The sequence below is a fragment of the Haemaphysalis longicornis genome, unplaced genomic scaffold (genome assembly GCF_048455015.1).
Source record: "Haemaphysalis longicornis isolate Haplotype H1 unplaced genomic scaffold, Haemaphysalis longicornis Haplotype H1 scaffold_5, whole genome shotgun sequence".
Lineage (NCBI taxonomy): Eukaryota > Metazoa > Arthropoda > Arachnida > Ixodida > Ixodidae > Haemaphysalis > Haemaphysalis longicornis.
The window spans coordinates 31,569,102-31,579,374 of NW_027526385.1; positions in this window are offsets into that span (position 1 = coordinate 31,569,102).

Here is a 10,273-nt window from a genome sequence, read left to right on the forward strand (position 1 = left end):
CCGTATTTGCAGCGCGTTGGAGCGCGAGCTTGCTGGTGTTTGTTGTGTGATATAGCTTTATAAGCTCATCAAGAAGGGCAAATTATGTGAACTACCATGCCTCTGACGTGCTGTGTACCTGGTTGCCGCTATCGGAATACAACGGAAAAGGCTTCGTTGTTCTGCCTCCCAAGCGACCGCGAACAACGCGACAGGTCGAGCCATTCCACGACGGGAGACGGACGCTTTCAGCTTCGAGTCGAAGGTCGTTCGTGTGTTCGGAAAATATTTCGACCCCACGGACATTATTCGAGCCGATGAGTTCAAAAATAAGTGGACAACCTGTGCTTCTGCAGCGCGAGAAGCTCAAGCTCCGCGTCGCCCCGGATATTTGAAAACCTGCCGGCGTATCTTACGAAGCCCAAGCCACGATCGCGCTCACAACGAGAAAATCCGTCTGCTAAACGTCGTCGCGTTTCGTCGCCGCACAAAGATCGGACTGCAGCTACTGTGATTTTGGTTATCCAAACATATTTTGAATTCGGAAAGCGTAGCATGGCTATCTTTGCCTGCATACATTTTTTTTTTTACTTGCCCGCCGCGCTTGCCCAGGGGCTAAGGCATTGTGCTTATCTGATAAGCCCAAAGACGCGGGTTCCCAGCCGCTTTTCTGATGGAGGGGAAAAGAGAAAACGCTTGTGTGTTCGAGATTTCGGCGCAAGTTAAAGATACCTGAGTGGTTAAAATTAATCCGGAGCGCTAAACTACGGCGCGCGCCCTATTGCCTGTGTAGCGTCGGCACGTTAAACATCATAATCAATCAATCAATGTTTTTTTAACTTGCCGTTTGGGTGGGAGGGGTGTGACAGGCACTGAGCGGGCGAGTTTTTATCTGTTGACACCCTATGCCGATGAGAACAGCCGAGAAAGTAGCTCAAAACTGTAGCATTTACTCCTACCCTGGCCCCTCCGCGCGCCCATTATTCTGCTTCCATTTCGTGAGGGTTTTTTTCCCTGCTGTCCACGCTAACTTTCCGAATTTCGTTTATTATTTTACATTATTAGCGAAAAATAGCGCAAACACAGCGCTAACCCAACGTGCGCACACCTATTTGCTCAGCGCAGCATGTCGCGCCCAGGGCTGAATACAGATTTAATTCTGGCGTTAGTTCACTCAAATCATGCAGGCGGCTGCAAAGGCTAGTCAAAAATTGAAAACACCAGATGTCCGCCTTTTCGAAGCGAGAACGTAGCGGTGCTTGCCGGAACGAACGAACACTGCAACATATGCGCCTCAGTAACACCCGTGGTCTTGCCCCAGTTTCACAGCTGAGCTACGGGACAACTGGCTCAAAAACAACGACTGACTGACTCAAAAACTGACTCAAAAACTTCGCTCGCATTTTTACTGGTGGAAGTGAAGAGCAGATGAAAGTAGGCGCGTGCCGACGGAGAAACAGCCGGCCAGCAAGCGTCGTCGACCGCCGGCGAAGCCTTCACGTTAACAGGGGCGATCCTAGCGGCAGCTTTTGTCCCTGAATGAAACTTCGGCCGGAGTTTCGTGACCAGAAAAGCATTGAAGGACTCTGGTAGTACTTAAAGACTGATACTGAAGACAAAACCGAAGTTCGTCTAAATAGAGAGATTGGCATCCCCCCAAAACAAATATACTAGTCTCTGGGGCAGCACGTTTGAAATAACGTACCTCATAAATAATCAAAAAATGGCAGAGATGACGTAAACAGGGACCGAGCGGAGGTGACGGGTCATGTGATGAACAAGAAACGCGTAAACAAGCTCGAAAAGAAACACGTAAAGTATTTCTTTGTGCGTTAACTTTTATGTCTAAAACAGTTATAAGCCGTGCTTGCATTCGCAAGCTGCTAAGCAGCGGCGTCAGTGTTGTTATGATGATTATGCAGGTTAGAAGGTGTGTAGTCACATGCAACTCCACGTATACCAAGGCTGCACTATGTAAGCCCATCTGTAAAGTCAAAAATTTGAATGTCTTTTTCGAGTTTTGGGATGAAAGTGCACACGCACGCTTGCATACGTAGTCGCACACAAATGCACATGTACTGCCATTCAGGGGCTCTTACATGGAGTACCTAGGCATTTCTTCACACGAGGCATCGGGCACTGTTACAAGTGCAACTAATAGATGGCGCCACGTAGTCAAGCTGAGTGCATCTAAGTGACTAAAACGTGACTATCCATAACGAGACCGCAAAGCAAAAGAGCGCCCTGACGTCGCTCTCGCTGCAGTCACTGCAGTTGCGTTGTGCGCTAGAGGTTTTGTAAGTAACGTAAAAGGCTGCGCGGTACATACACATTGTTTAACTACCATCACTTGTCCCATGCGGCACCAAGATTGGCGCATACAGAACGGCAGACGTCTAGGGCGGGAAAGTTGTTCTGCGCCAAGAGCTAGCGCGACCAGTACGTCCTGCGGTCACGATGTTCTGCTTGGTAGGTTTTAGATTTCCTGCTTGACCAATGTGCTCGACCACACCGCGGTCGCACTCGCTTCCAGTCTGCGTTTGCGCCACTTTAAACGTCATGAAATCGAGCGAGGAATGAAATGTGTTTTAAAGTGAAGCCATTCTACACCCATACGGCCTGCAGGAAGCCCACTTTCTTTGACGATTGCGCTAAACGCAGTGTCTAGAGTTACGTCCGACGGAACTTTAAGGCAGTTTCTAAAGTTACGTCCGACGGAACTCAGAATTGAAAACTAGGGCTACGTCCGACGTAACTTTAAACCAGTTTCTAGAGTTACGTCCAACGTAACCCCAAATTGAAAACTAGGGTTATGTCCGACGGAACCCAAAATTGAAAACTAGAGTTACGTCCGACGGAACTTTAAGGTGCAACGCTGGGATAGTTTACTAGTTGGGGGGAAAAAAACACAGCACTGATAAACGGTACTGAAGTACTAGGAAAGGTGCCGTGATCAACATGGTTTCCATGTGTCGGCAGCTTTTTGGTCGTGTTTTTCATGAATATTTGCCAGGGGGCCTTAACATCGCATGCTTTTGTGTAACAAAAACGTCAACAGTGAAGCACTTATCAATGCTCACATGCTGCTCATTGATACCAGAGCAAAAGTACGTTCAGCAGTCATTTTATTGTTAAAGCCACCCATGATCCATACACCTTCCAGCTGTACTGCAACTTTCACAAACACCGACAGACATTCACATCCACGCATGTGGCCTTGGCTCCAATTCTTGCACAAGGTATTAAGAAGTACTCTCGGGAGTGGGCAATGTCACGCTCGACACCAACCATTACCCTGAAGTTGTACTTGATGAACCATTTTTTAAGCCTGTTGGCTTAAAGTATTGTTTAAGTGCCCGTTTTGTGGAAGAAAAAGAAACAGCTAATGGGCACACAACACACACCCCGCGAATGTGTTTTCTAGCACCTGGCTTCTGACGAGACTTGCATCATTGTGAACAAAATATGGGACATTTTATAATGCCCCTTACCACTAAGTAAATTCACTTGAGCAATTTTCCAAAACAGTTTACACAGTGCGGAGTTAAAAAGCAATAGAATGTGAAACATCCCCTCACAATTGGAAAGTCTTCCTGTTCACTACCCCAAAGGCTTGGACAGTAGACGCTTAAGCACGCTTCACCAGTTGCGAATACAAGCATTAGTGTCAAGTTGAACTCCGCAGAGTGCTTGGGATGGGCCACTTGGAATTTGTGCATAGACTGCAAGCCTCCGAGATAAGCTCTCATCATCATTAGCCCATCCTGCTGAGAGTGAATTAAAGTATTGTGGCTTCCTTCTTTACACAAGAGTAAAGAAGGAACGAGCCTATCAAAATACATACTCAAAGCAGATGCAGGAGGCAGTTTTGTTGCCTAACCAGGTTAGAGGAGGCGAAAGGTACTGGAGCGAAGGAAAGGGAAATAAAAGCCAAGCAGTAATTTTAAGCCTTGCCTATCATTTCACTAAGACTTTCTAAGTTGAAAGCACAATGGTACTCTAAGCAACAAATCTGAGCATAGATGAACAATAACTGAACTGTCACTTGTTAACCTTATGCACACCATAATTTTAAAGGACTATTAGCAGAAGTTCCAAACTTGGCTCACACGGCGATCTTATCGGCTGCACTTCTCCCATGCTCGCACAGTTGGAGCTTGAGCCTCCTTGCACAAGAAGCCAGCCAGTCAGCGAATGGTTTCAGTGGTATCTTGAGTAGATATCTTTGGACGGGCAGTTGGGCTCCACCCACGGAAGTGAAGCTTTGCTCCCTGCACAGATTCTGCAGCACCGCGTGCACAGATCGTTTCTGCGGAATAGTCAGGATACATTTCTCGGCGATAGTACTACTGCCCCAGGGGAAAAATTGCAGAAGCTACATGCGAGGTCGGATTGCGTTCGATGATGCCGTGCGCTACCTGACGACACTCCATTCGTGCACACGCTCACTACGTCGCTCGCGTTGGCATGTCATCAAAGACAGCTACCTCGTTAGCCACGGCGCGACGCGATGGAAAATACTGATCCCCACGTTTTATAATTGAGCCACCACTCCAGAATTAGAACACAAGGCTTGGCATGGAAGAAGCGAGGCACAAGTAGACAACAAATGCAGGCGCGTAAAGCCGATGACACGCGAACTGCAAGACAACGTGAAGCTTACAAAATATTAAACGACAACACTACAGTTCTAGGAGCATGTAAAAAGCGGGGCGAAGCAGCTTGCAGAAAACAATGCGTTAGGCTTACCAAGACGTGCAACAGCAAGTTCACAAAAAATACCCAATCTAAATAATTACAAGCACACCTCCCAACAAGAAAAAAGCGCCCCGAGGCAGCCGCTGTATAGGGAGATAAGGACGTAACGATGCGTCAGGCCTGCCATTCGAACCACGGGCGGAGAACATCGGGGCACAAGACGTGAACACCCGGCTGCCGTCGTCGTCGTCGTACACAAAAAGAACGGCATGATCAAATAACGTAAAAATGACGTTTATTTTGTGACGTCACAGGAAGTCACGTGATTACTTTAGCTTGACGTCACTTCTGCGTGGCAGCAGCTGTTGCCAGGGGGGCGCAGCTCGTGCCACGCGCGTGGCAGGAGACTTAACCAATTTTGTCTAAAAATGCAGAATAATTTAGACGCAAAGCCGCAAACGAAGTGGCACAATCCGCAGCGCAATCCGCTGATCAAGTCGCAACGCGTCGCGTCCCATCGCGCGCAAGTTGTGTTTACCGTGTTGTGTTCGCTTTTCTGGTCGCCAAAGCCGCGAAAAATCGCGCTTCTCTCGAACGACGGCATCATCAAAGTCTTTTGTGTAGTGTAGTGTAGTCCGAAATACACATTTTTTTTATTTGCAGTACAAAATAACGCACCATTGAACTGCTAAAACTTTTCTAAACAAACAATTTTTGTTCTTGCGGGAGCAGCCGGCGATGCTGCTGCTGCTGCCAGCTGCCGTATCGCGCACATGGAGTCGCGTATCCGAAAGCGTGACGAAGCTCCGATTTTCTCGGGCCGACAACGTAGATAAACCGGAGTTCATATTGTTAGAAGCACTATCTGAAAACGTGAGAGAGTTGCTTGTGATTATGTATTGCGTGGGGACCCAGCCAGCCTTTCCAGACCGCAGCAAAATAGCCGCTCTCGAGTAATGTTGACCTGTGACCGCTTGGTTATGCTTGGTGTACGCCGATGGTACCTGCGTACAGTTTCAGCGTACGTGAGACGACATCGCACAGCCGACTGGCCTCGTTCGAACAAGCTACGTTCCACACAAGAAAAAACACCGTCCGAGCGTAATTCTGTGAACCTTCCGACGCATGTCGGCGCGGCGGCATCTACTATCAACAATTTGCACCACGGCAAGTCCAGAATGCTTAAATGGGCGACCTGAAATCGCGGTGTGTGTTCTCGAAATGAAGACAACTTAGCAGCGCCAAAAGATAATCAGAATGTACAGTGCCGAGGACGAAGGGTAGTGGCGGCAACCGTTTTTTACTAGGCACATGTGCGCATTACAGTTACAGACAATTGCGCCGAGAATAGGAAAGGTAATCTTTGGTGTCCCCACACATGTACCACGTACGTACCACTACAGTAGATCTCCTCTTCTGAAATATTAGCAAGGAAAACTCGAAAATCGGGAAGTTCTTATTTTCTAGTGGGCGAAATTGTAGCTTAAAATTTGTTTTACACCCACGATACGTTTTATGAGCAGAAAAGTCTTGTGAGCATGCGCCACAAGGATCATAATTGCGTGATATTCAGCGCTTAAAAAGATTTCCTAGTAGAAACCAAATATTTCGTAGTAGGATACATGATTCTACAACAGTTTAGGACCTGCGACCTTCAAAAGGTAGACTAGCTAGACGCTTCATCTCATAGCCACTGCACTGGTATAACTTTCACATCTCACTGTACCGTGGTGTACGCTATGTTGGCCAGACTTGACTGAGTCCCTCATGCAAAGGAAGTTAATTCAGGACACACACCCAAACGATAGGGTCAGAGAAGAGGCTGTAGAGACGGCAATAGGAAGGGTATATGCTTGGCCGGCCATCATGTCTAATACACCTACATGCACTCCAGCATATGAAAACCTATGGGTTCTGCACAGGCTCAGTAAGCAACGTCAAAGAGAATCTTAAGATGTGCCTGGAACGTGAAAGCATCTACGGATTGTTTGTGTAAACAGGTATAAGCAGCGAGCATGCTGCAAATGTAATTGATAGGCAAACGTCAAGGCTATCATGGGGCGAATTTAACAAAAAGAAATGGTGCAAAAGATCCCAATTTCAAACTACATTGATGTTATATGTGCATGCACTATAAACACAGTCATCAGTATGTTAACTGTACGTAAACACTCAAGTGATATGATCAAACGGAACTAGAGGCCCCACTGCAATCGCCCAGTTATGTTTCTTTGCAGTGGAATAGGTCGGTATCTGTTAGTCGCACAAACAAGATTCTCTGATGGCATGGAGAAATAGCTGGAAAGTGGCTATGGAGCTCCAGCTGCTTTACACATTTTCTGTAATACCAGTTATTTGTTTGAAGTTTTGCAATAAAATTGATCTCATTTGTTAGTCTTTTTAATTAATGAACAAAACTTTTCATGGCCACAAAACAGTGGTCGATAAACAAATGCTCACTTTCTTTGGTGGCTTGTAACGATTCACTAGAATTTCACATGGCCAACCCAAGGAATCCATGGCTCGTACACTGCAGGGTAGTGCTAGTCTCCAAAAACATTTGCCAGGACGACTGGAAACTAGTGCGGCCCACAGGCTCCATAGGTGGAAACCAGTAGCCCAACCACAGTGCCATAAAACAGCTAATGAATGGAGTGAGTCTCTGCTAAATATTAAGCAGGTTCAAAGGGTAGGTTCGCATTGATAGATTTTGTGCCATCGTTCACTGTGCGTAGATTAACTATTTAACGGGCACAATAGTCATTTTTGTTATTTCGGACAGTTGAAGGGTTGCCTAAATGTTCTTTAACAAAACAAAAAGTGAAAGCTCTCAGGGATTTTAAAAACATTGTTTAGCCTCTCCAGCAATTGTCCCAGCCTGAAGGAACTCGGCTGATAGTTGGTGCCGACTGTCGTCCTCACTTGCTAGATCCCTGACCAAGCACATGAATGCAGTGACTAAGAAAGATGGTGACCAAAGTGAGAAGAGAAGGTGGATCCCGTACAACAGCCCTTGATCATCTAAACACCAGAAAAAAGCGCCGATGACTCACAGGCCACGACTAGGGCGTTAAAATACCTTTTGACATACATTTACAGGGCATTTACAACCTTTTATAAAAAAAATCTTGATTACACACACTCCCTCCATGGAAGGGGTTTGTTTCTGACAAGGTCGTTGAAATTTGTTATTAGTGACAACATAAACTCATCATTGGTCCCTTTCATTCAGCACACTTACGGGCTTCGTTTTAAAAACCCTGCTGTTTCTATTTCACGTATAAATGAACTGCTTATGCAATATTCTCTTATTTACCTATGTTCGAAGTAAACTGTGTTATACCGTAAAATGTGATGTGCCGAGTGCATGCAGGTGTAACATTCTTCAATGGGACATGCAGAACATGAAGCTCAGTGCTGATAAACTTAAATCAGGGAAAATAAAGCTTCCCATGTTGCTTCTTTATTTTTGTAACTATTCTCTCTACCAAATACCTTGGTGGTAAACTCAACTAAGCTCACCTTTTCCCTAGGCCTTTATAATTGTTTTGCTCTGCAATTATACATTCTCAGCTGGAGCATGCCTGCTGAATTCAGGCCCCAACCACGCTTTACTATTTCTCAATTGCAGCTGTATGAAATGTTGCTCTTTAGGTTTTGCCAATGATTTCCAACAGGCCATTTAATTGGTGTCAGAACCATTATATACCTTTAATTGCTATTTATAGCAAACAGTATTATATCATTTTTCATAACACATTTTGTTGTAACCTCATTCAATGATTTTGTTATCCCGCCAGCCTGGTTCATAAATCTTTGCGTGAACATGCCCGTCTTGCAGCTAATCTGCATTAACAGACACCACACATTTTGGCTTTCCAGCGTAGCTTTGGTGCCCGCAAAAAGGAATCTTTTTCTTGGCTCCTCTGCAGCGCTTTGTAGAAAAAGATCACTTGCTGGTTTGGCTTTCCCGCAGGGCTCTAGTGTAGTGCAAGAAAGTATCGCGTGCTTATTCCTTTTTTGTTGAAGTTTTAATGCTGTGCATCTTCCAGAAGAACCCTGGCATTTTGTTTAGAAATGGAACTTCACAGCACAAACAGTGCAGAGATAGTAGAGCTACTCACTTTTTGCATAGACACGGAAGTTTGGCAGATCACTTGTCATTGACAAGCAAGTGTTTGATTTCTGGCTTAAGGTGCAACGCTGGGATAGTTTACTAGCTGGGGGGAAAAAACACAGCACTGATAAACGGTACTGAAGTACTAGGAAAGGTGCCGTGATCAACATGGTTTCCATGTGTTGGCAGCTTTTTGGTCCAGTGTTTTTCATGAATATTTGCCAGGGGGCCTTAACATGGCCTGCTTTTGTGTAACAAAAATGTCAACAGTGAAGCAATTATCAATGCTCACATGCTGCTCATTGATACCAGAGCAAAAGTACGTTCAGCAGTCATTTTATTGTTAAAGCCACCCATGATCCATACACCTTCCAGCTGTACTGCAACTTTCACAAACACCGACAGACATTCACATCTACGCACGTGGCCTTGGCTCCAGTTCTTGCACAAGGAATTAAGAAGTACTCTTGGGAGTGGGCAATGTCACGCTCGACACCAACCATTACCCCGAAGTTGTACTTGATGAACTATTTTTTACGCCTGTTGGCTTAAAGGATTGTTTAAGTGCCCGTTTTGTGGAAGAAAAAGAAACAGCTAATGGGCACACAACACACAACCCGTGAATGTGTTTTCTAGCAGCTGGCTTCTGACGAGACTTGCATCATTGTTGGGACATTTTATAAAGCCCCTTACCACTAAGTAAATTCACTTGAGCAATTTTCCAAAACAGTTTACACAGTGCGGAGTTAAAAAGCAATAGAATGTGAAACGTCCCCTCACAATTGGAAACTCTTCCTGTTCACTACCCCAAAGGCTTTGACAGTAGACGCTTAAGCACGCTTCACCAGTTGCGAATACAAGCATTAGTGTCAAGTTGAACTCCGCAGAGTGCTTGGGATGGGCATATAGATGTCACAGCCACTTGGAATTTGTGCAAAGACTGCAAGCCTCCGAGATAAGCTCTCATCATCATTAGCCCATCCTGCTGAGAGTGAATGAAAGTATTGTGCCTGGTTATGTTCAATTCCAACCAAGCCAAACACAAGAGTAAAGAAGGAACGAGCCTATCAAAATACATACTCAAAGCAGATGCAGGAGGAAGTTCTGTTGCCTAACCAGGTTAGAGGAGGCGAAAGGTACTGGAGCGAAGGAAAGGGAAATAAGAGCCAAGCAGTAATTTTAAGCCTTGCCTATCATTTCATTAAGACTTCCTAAGTTGAAACCACAATGGTACTAAGCAACAAATCTGAGCATAGAACTGAATTGTCACTTGTTAACCTTATGCACACCAGACTTTTAAAGGACTATAGAAGTTCCAAACTTGGCTCACACGGCGATCTTATCGGCTGCACTTCTCCCATGCTTGCACAGTTGGAGCTTGAGCCTCCTTGCACAAGAAGCCAGCCAGTCAGCGAATGGTTTCAGTGGTATCTTGAATAGATATATCTTTGGACGGGCAGTTGGGCTCCACCCACGGAA